Below are 8933 nucleotides of genomic sequence, written 5' to 3'. Positions count from 1 at the left end.
GGGGGGAGGGGAAGCCCGGGGTGGAGCTTTCTTGTTCAGATGTGTTGAGTTTGCATTGCTGCTTTCTTTTTCGATACATATATATAGAGCTCGTTAGATAAACTCTGTGAGGGTTTTTTTCTCTGCCCGTTTTGGGATCCCTGGCGCGTTGCACCTTGACTTTTTTATTGGGGATGGTTCAGTCACATGAACATCAAACCCTCGTGATAGGGGGTGTGTGTAGCACAAGTCTGGGTGCAAGCGCAGACCAAACGTGAGTAGAGCTGTGGGTTTCACTAGCATTTGAGGTCAACCTTAGGGATTTAATAAGAAGAAAGGGGTATGTGTGTGTGTGTGTGCGTGTGTGTATATATTTTTCTACAGGGACAATTAATTCAGGAGGTATTTCTGGGCATCAGGGTGGAGCTGGAAGGCACCTGAGGCAATCTTACTTGGTGGCTTCGTTTTCAGATGCTGTATTTTTTTAAAAACCTTCAGAATTTCCATCAGAAGAATTTTTATATTTCTGAACTTTCTCAGCCCACCCTGCCTCGTGAGAGTTCTTTTTCCCTCAGAAAGGCTCCTACGGAGCAGGAGGTGCGTTTGACCTGGCTTTGTACAGCTCTTCCACCACGGCACCACTAAGAGAAACCTCTGCCAAAATATCCCCCCACACACCGCTCCAGGAGCCCTTTTGTTTGTTCAGAGAAGTCACTGACTCGACTAGGTGGGATCCTTCGGGGCAGGGTGTTAAGCGCGGGGTGCCTGTAGGGGCTGGGTGAAGAGCTATACGGTGTTACCGTGCAGAGTGAGGAGGAGGAGGAGGAGGCAGGCGCTGCTTAATTGCCCGGTTTGGCCAGCGAGGGGGCACCACCAGTTCCCCTCCACTGGTCCCTGTGGAATTTATACTTGGAGAAACCTGATGGACACCGCAAGCGAGAAGACAGGCCAGCGCGCAGACGCAAGCTGCTTTGTTTTTCTCAGTTTCAATGAGACCTGAATGTTTTTTAGTGGATTTTTTTTGTAAATCTTTCTCTTTTTTTTTTCCTTTTTTTTTTTTCCCCTTTTCTTTTCTTTTTGTAATGTCAGTATTGAGAGAAATAAAATATTTTGAAAAAATACACTGCCTCAGCCTGTTGTGGTGGAACTCCGCTCATAGCAGCAGCAGGAACGGGGCTCTGTGCCAGGGTGGGCAACAGCACCTGGCTTGCTTTGCTGGCTGCCTGGGACCTTCAGGGACAGCCAGAAAGGGAGTAACGAGCTTGGCACTCAGGAGCTTTGAGGCTGGTAGAATCTGCTTGGTGGCACAGGACCTTCAGGGTCTGGTGATGAGTGGGTGGGAATGAGTATGTGACATGCTCAGGCACAGATTGCAGCTGTTTGCCTGATTAGATGGCCTTACTTGTGCTGACCGTGTTGTCAGGGGTCAGGAACAGGGGAGACCAGCCAGGAGCTCTGTGGCCCCTTGAGGCTCCTGGGGTGTAGATGGCATGGGCAGCTCCCTGCACATCCAGTCTGGCTGCTGCCCTCCTCAGCATCAGGAGAAGTGTGGCCAGTAGGACAAGGGAGGTTATTCTGCCCCTGTCCTCAGCACTGGTCAGGCCACACCTTGAGTCCTGTGTCCAGTTCTGGGCTCCTCAATGCAAGAGAAATGTTGAGGTGCTGGAACATGTCCAGAGAAGGGCAACAAAGCTGGTGAGGGGCCTGGAACACAAACCCTATGAGGAGAGGCTGAGGGAGCTGGGGTTGTTTAGCCTGGAGAAGAGGAGGCTCAGGGCAGACCTCATTGCTGTCTACAACTACCTGAAGGGACATTGTAGCCAGGTGGGGTTGGTCTCTCCTCCCAGGCAACCAGCAACAGAACAAGGGGACACAGTCTCAAGTTGCGGTGGGGGAGGTCTAGACTGGATGTTAGGAGGAAGTTGTTGGCAGAGAGAGTGATTGGCATTGGAATGGGCTGCCCAGGGAGGTGGTGGAGGCACCGTCCCTGGAGGTGTTGAAGCAAAGCCTGGCTGAGGCACTTAGTGCCATGGTCTAGTTGACTGGCTAGGGCTGGGTGCTAGGTTGGACTGGCTGATCTTGGAGGTCTCTTCCAACCTGGTTGATTCTATGACAGTCACCTTCGGGGCTGCCCAGGTGGAACTGGAGGGATGCCAGTGCCCGGCACTTCTCAGAGGGCATTTGGGACAGAGACAGAGGCAATGGCCTAAGTTTGACCCAGGCAAAGTTCTGCTGATACCAAAAGTTTGCCATGGAGAAGTGTCTGACAGAAGGGTGGGCACATCCATGGAGCAGGGGACAGCCGTGGAGGAAGAATGCCTGTGGTAGTGGGGATGCCCTTGTTACAGAGCTAGACACAGGTCAGGGGTTGCCCAAGGGGAGGAGATGTCATAGAATCATAGCAGAGTCACAGAACAGTTTGGGTTGGCAAGGTCTGTGAAAGTCCTCTAGCTCCAGCTGCCTTGCCCTGAGCAGGAACATCTTCTGCTGGATCAGGTTACTCAAAGCCCCATCCAGGCTGCTCTTCACCACTTTTAGGTAGGGAGTATCCACATTTCTCTAGGCAACCTGTTCCAGTGCCTCACCACCCTCATGAACAATTACTTCGTTGCAACTAATCTGTGTCTTTCACTTAAAGCCATTACCTCTTTGCTGTCACTGTATGCTGTTGGAAAATGTCCCTCACCACCTTTCCCTGTAAGGAGTAGAAGGCCACTATAAAGTCTTCTCAGAGCCTTCTTTTCTCCAGGCTGAACAAGTCGAAATCTCTCAGCTAGTCCTCACAGCAGAGGTGCTCCAGTGCCCTGATCAGCTTCATGGCCTTCCCCTGGATCTGCTTCAGCCGATTCATGTGGCAGAATAATACTCATGGAACCATAGAATGCTTTGGGTTCGAAGGGACTTTTAAAGGCCATCTGGTCCAACTTCTCAGCAAGGAGCAGGGACATCACAGGATGTCAGGGGTTGGAAGGGTCCTCCAGAGATCACTGAGTCCAACCCCCTACCGGAGCAGGACCACAGAATCTAGTGCAGGTCACACAGGAATGCACCCAGACTGGTCTTGATAGTCACCAGAGAAGGAGACTCCACAACCTCTCTGGGGAGCCTGTTCCAGTGCTCTGTGACCCTTACAGTAAAGGAGTTCTTCCTCATGTTGAGGTGGAACTCGGTGTGCTGTAGTTTATACCCATTGCCCCTTGTCCTATCACAGGGCATAACTGAGAAGAGTTTGCCACCACCCTCTTGATCCCCAGCCCTCAGATGTTTATAAACACCAGCTCCATCAGCCTCTCCTCACAGGGCAGTGCTCCAGCCCCTTCATCATCCTCACAGCTCTCTGTTGGACTCCTGAGTAGGTACCTGTCCCTCCTGACCTGGAGAGACCAAAGCTGAATGCAGTATTCCAGGTGAGGTCTCACTAAGACAGATCAGAGAGGAAAGAGAACCTCTCTCAATCTGCTGGCCACACTCCTCTTAATGCCTCCCAGGTCACAAGGGCAGTTGCTCTCCCATGGAGAGCTTCTTGTCCACCAGCACTCTCAGGTCTCTCTCCACAGGGCTGCTCTCCTTCCAGCACCTTCCAGCCTGTACCGGTGCAGTTTATTATTCCTTCCCAGGTGCAGAACTCTGCACTTGTCCTTATTGAACCTTATTATGTTCCTCTGCCCATCTCTCCAGTGTGTCTAAATCCTGCTGTATGGTTGCAGAGCCTTCAGGTGTGTCAGCCAGGCCTTCCAGTTTGGTACCATTAGCAAACCTGCTGAGCAGACTCTGTCTGCCTGTCCCCTCATAAATGTCATCGATGAAGACAGTGAACAGGACTGGACCTAGCATTGACCCCTAGGGGATTCCCCTAGTTAAAGACCTCGGTCTGGACTTGGCACCATTGATCACCACTCTTTGCACTCTATTGTTTAACCAGTTTTTAATCCATGTCACTGTCTGCACTTCTATCCCACACTTCCTGAACTTGCTCACAAGGATGTTATGGGAAACAGTGTCAAAAGCCTTGCCAAAGTCAAGGTAGACTACATCCACTGGTCTCCCTGCATCTACCCCTTTGGTTACAGCATCATAGAACACTATCAGATCAATCAAGCATGATTTCCCCTTGCTAAATCCATGCTGACTACTCTACTCCTGATAACTTTCTTCTCTTCCAAGTGCCTTGAGATGCCCTCCAACAGGAGCCACTCCATCATTTTTCCAGGGATGGAGGTGAGGCTGACTGCTCTATAGTTCCCTGGAACCTCTTTCTTGCCCTTTTTGAAGACTGCAGTGACATTGGCTCTCCTCCAGTCCTCAGGCACCTCTCCTGTCTGCCACCATTTGGCAAAGATGATGGAGAGTAGCAGAGCAATAACAGCAGGCAGTTCTCTCAGCACCCTGGGGTGCATCTCATCAGGGTCGACAGGCTTGTGAATCTCAATTTGTGTAACTGATCCCTAACCCAGTCTTCATTCATAGAATCATAGAATCAGTCAGGTTGGAAGAGACCTCCAAGATGATCCAGTCCAACCTAGCACCCAGCCCTAGCCAGTCAACTAGACCATGGCACTAAGTGCCTCATCCAGGCTTTTATTGAACACCTCCAGGGACGGTGACTCCACCACCTCCCTGGGCAGCCCATTCCAATGCCAATCACTCTCTCTGTGAAGAACTTCCTCCTAACATCCAGCCTAGACTTTCACCAGCACAACTTGAGACTGTGTCCCCTTGTTCTGTTGCTGGTTGCCTGGGAGAAGAGGCCACCCCCCATCTGGCTACAACCTCCCTTCAGGTAGTTGTAGACAGCAATGAGGTCCCCCTGAGCCTCCTCTTCTCCAGGCTAAACACCCCCAGCTCCCTCAGACTCTCCTCATAGGGTTTGTGTTCCAGGCCCCTCACCAGCTTTGTTGCCCTTCTCTGGACACCTTCCAGCACCTCAACATCTCTCTTGAATTGAGGGGCCCAGAACTGGACACAGCACTCAAGGTGTGGCCTGACCAGTGCTGAATACAGGGCAAGAATAACCTCCCTTGCCCTACTGGCCACACTCTTCCTGATGTAGGCCAGGATGCCATTGGCTCTCTTGGCCACCTGGGCACACTGCTGACTCATCTTCAGCTACTATCCACCAGTACCCCCAGGTCCCTTTCCTCCTGGCTGCTCTCCAGCCACTCAGTCCCCAGCCTGTAGTGCTCCTTGGGGTTGTTGTGGCCAAAGTGCAGAACCCTGCACTTGGCCTTGTTCAATCTCATCCCATTGGCCTCTGCCCACCCATCCAGCCTGTCCAGGTCCCTCTGCAGGGCTCTCCTACCTTCCAACAGATCAACACCTGCTCCTAGCTTGGTGTCATCTGCAAACTTACTGATGCTGGACTCAATCCCCTCATCCAGATCATCAATAAAGATATTGAACAGGACTGGGCCCAGCACTGATCCTTGGGGAACACCACTAGTGACAGCTGCCAACTGCACTGACTAGTGGGAAGCATTCTCTCCTCCAGGCTTCCTCTCCTTCATCTAGGGGCTGGAGCTGAAAGACAGGTTCAGTCTTGGGAGCAAAGACTGAAGCAAAGAATATGTTTAGGAACTCTGCCTTATCTACATCTTAAGTTATCAAGGCTACCTTCTCATTCAGCAGTGGGCCCACACCTCCCCTATTCTTGCTTTTACTACTGATAGATTTGAAGAAGCCCTTGTTCACTTTTACTTCACCAATTTTAGTTCCAAGAGAGCTTTGGCCTTCCTTGTTGCCCTCCTGCATGCCCTGACAGCTTCTCTATAGCTCTCCCAAGAGACAAGCTCCTTCCTCCAAGAATTGTGAGCTTTGTTCTTCTATGAGATTATCTTCAGAAGCTCTTTGCTCATCCCTGCAGGTCTCCTAGCACATCTACCTGATTTTTTACTCAAGCAAACACACTTAGCTTGGGCTTGAGGGAAGTGGCATTTGAAAATTGACCAACTTTCTTGAGCTCCTTTACCATCTACAGCCTTAGACCACAAGACTCACCTAGAAAAGGCTTCTTGATAATCATAGAATCAACCCGGTTGGAAGAGACCTCCTGCAAGTATGTCTCTGAAAAGAACTACTTCAGGGTGCTCAGAGCCCCATCCAACCTGACCAGAAAGGTTTCTAGACACAGGGTATCTACCCCCTTGTAAAACACTTCTTCTTTAGATCTAGCCTGAATCTCCACTTTTCTAGCTTAAAACCATCACCCCTTGACCTACCATGAGAGGCCCTGCTAAACACAGTCCCCATCTTCCTCACTTACAGGGGGCACATACTGAAAAGGCCACAGTAAGGTGTTCCCAGATCCTTTTCTCCTTCAGGCTGAACAACCCTGACTCTTTCAGCCTGTCCTCATAGGAGCAGTTGATTTCATCTCTCTGATGATTGTTGTGACTTTCCTTTAGACCTGCTTCAACACAGAATGGTTTAGGTTGGAAGGGATATCAAAGATCATCCAGTTCCAAACCCCTGCCATAGGCAGGGACACCTCCCACTAGCACAGGTCACTCAAGGCCTCATCCTACCTGGCCTTGAACACCTCCAGGGAAGGAGCAGCCACAACTTCCCTGGGCAACCTGTGCCAATGTCTCAGCATCCTCACTGTAAAGAACTTCTTCCTAACATCTAGTTTAAAGCTCCCCTCTTACAGTTTAAACCCATTGCCTCTCATCCTGTCATTACAAGACCTTGTAGTCCTTCCCCAGCCTTCCTGTAGCCCACTTCAGATACCGAAAGGCTACTACAAGGTCTCCTTGAAGCCTTCTCTTCTCCAGGCTGCAGAGTCCCAACTCTCATAGCCTGTCCTCATAGCAGAGCTGCTGCAGCCTGATCACATTCATGGCCCTCCTCTGGACTCGCTCTAACAGTTCCGTGTCCTTGTGTTGGGGGCTCCAGAACTGCACACAGTATTCCAGGTGGGGTATGACGAGGGCAGAGTAAAGGGAGAGAATCCCCTCCCTTGCCCTGCTGGCCACACTGCTCTTGCTGCAGCCCAGCACACAGTTGCTGTCTGGGCTGCATGTGCACACTGCCAGCTCATGTTGAGCTTTCATCACCCCAGACCCCCAGGTCCTTTTCCTCAGGGCTGCTCTCCAGCCATTCTCCACCCAGCCTGGATCTGTGCTTGGGATTGCACTGACCCAGGTGCAGGACCTTACACTTGGCCCTGCTGCATTTCATGAGGTAGGCCTGGGCACACCTCTCCAGCCTGTCCAGGTTCCTCCGGCTGGATCCCCTCCCTCTAGCAAGTCGATTGTGCCACACAGCTTGGTGTCACCTGCAAACTTGATGAGAGTGCACCTGATTCCTCTGTCCACATCACTGACAAAGACGTTACACATGTTCATGTTTGTCCTGCATTGAGGATTCCAGAACTGAATCATCTAAACCCAGTCTCTGTCCTGGAACTTCTGGAGGTTCATCAACTCCTCGACCACTGCAGGCACTGATTTGGAGGACACTTTCAGCCTTCCACTAAGCTTACATTATTCCAGCACAGAGGAAGATGCCCCTGGGATTCACTGTGAGTGCTGTCTACATGAGAAGCCTCAACCCACACGTGTCATGGAAAAAAAAATATAAGGCTTTCCAGCCTCCCCCCTGGATTTAATTAGCATTCCAAATCTGGAGAGGCAGCAGGGAAGAAGGAGGCTGTCAGGAACTGCAACACCATCCTATAGGCCCTGCTTGCCCCAGTCTCCATGGCAGACAGGAGATGCCAGGCTGGACCTTCTCCCAGCACTTGCTGGGTGGTGATGGTCCCAAAATGTCAGGGAAGAAGACACCATTGTCAGTGCTGAGGAAGGCTTTTGGGAGGCCTGGAGAGCTTTCAGCAGGAGTGCAGAACACGCCTTTCCCCCTTCCCATGGGGCTGAAAGTGGCGGGTTGCTGGTCCCTGCCCCTGAATGAAATTCTCAGGGGTGAAGCAGTAGGGCAATGAAAGTCAGCTTCTGTGTCCCCACAAAACGGAGGCAGCTCTGCAGTAAAGGTTCCTAGGGCAGCTTATCCCAAAACACGGATGCTGTGGGGCAGAGGAAGCATGAGAACCCCCTCCTCAGCCCCACTGTCTTAGCAAGGGGCTGTCACCATTCCTAATGGGGAGAGCAGCAGTGTCTTAAGAGTGGCACAAGGTCAGGTCCGTGGTGTTGGTAGACATCTCTAAAGGACTAGAGAGCACCTGAGCTGCCTGCCCTCCCCGAGGGCTCACTCTCCTACCCCCAGAGGAGGTTGTGCTATACAAACAGAGCGCTCCCCATTTCAGCGCATTTCTCCCCACTGCTGCACACATGCCCCCTCATGGACGGTCCCTGCCACTTGAAACGCTTCCCTGATTACATCGAGCTGGTTTTATGGAACCCTCCAAGATGTGCCAGGCTTTGGGGCACAAGCTTCCACTGCCTAGCCCCAATCAGCTCGTTGGGGAGGCACAATACCTTGCTCTCTTCGTCATGGCTCAGCCTCAAAGATCTGGGAAAATCTTGGGCCACACAGTCTGCATTTCCACCCTCTTTGCAAAGACCCTCACTTTCTCCACACACCTAAAAGCAGGCAGCATGCTGCCTTAGCTCCCTGGGGCTCAGGACTGGGACACATCCAGCCTCCTGACCTGCTCTAGGTGGTAAGACCAGATCCAGGGCTTCTCTAACACCAGACACAAAGAAGCACAGCAGGACAGTGTTTTTCAGTCAAGAGAAGGGAAAACAAACCAAGCAGCAAGGCAGTGAAGTGGAAAGGAGGGAAGAGAACCATGATGAGAACTGACTACAGAGTTCAGCACGCAACACTGAGCCGGCTGGCACCAGAAGGTCTAAGACTGCCACTTGACAAATGAAACATGCTGAAGCTCCCCTCTTCCCTAACCACAGTGATGTCACACTGCACCACAAAGCCCAGAGTCAGCCTCAGGGCCCCCTTTTGCCTGCTCTCAGGCAGGGCAGACATTGTTGGGTAAATCTTTT

Source organism: Pogoniulus pusillus, chromosome Z (assembly GCF_015220805.1).
Source record: "Pogoniulus pusillus isolate bPogPus1 chromosome Z, bPogPus1.pri, whole genome shotgun sequence".
Classification (NCBI taxonomy): domain Eukaryota; kingdom Metazoa; phylum Chordata; class Aves; order Piciformes; family Lybiidae; genus Pogoniulus; species Pogoniulus pusillus.
Note: the sequence above shows the minus strand (reverse complement) of the source record.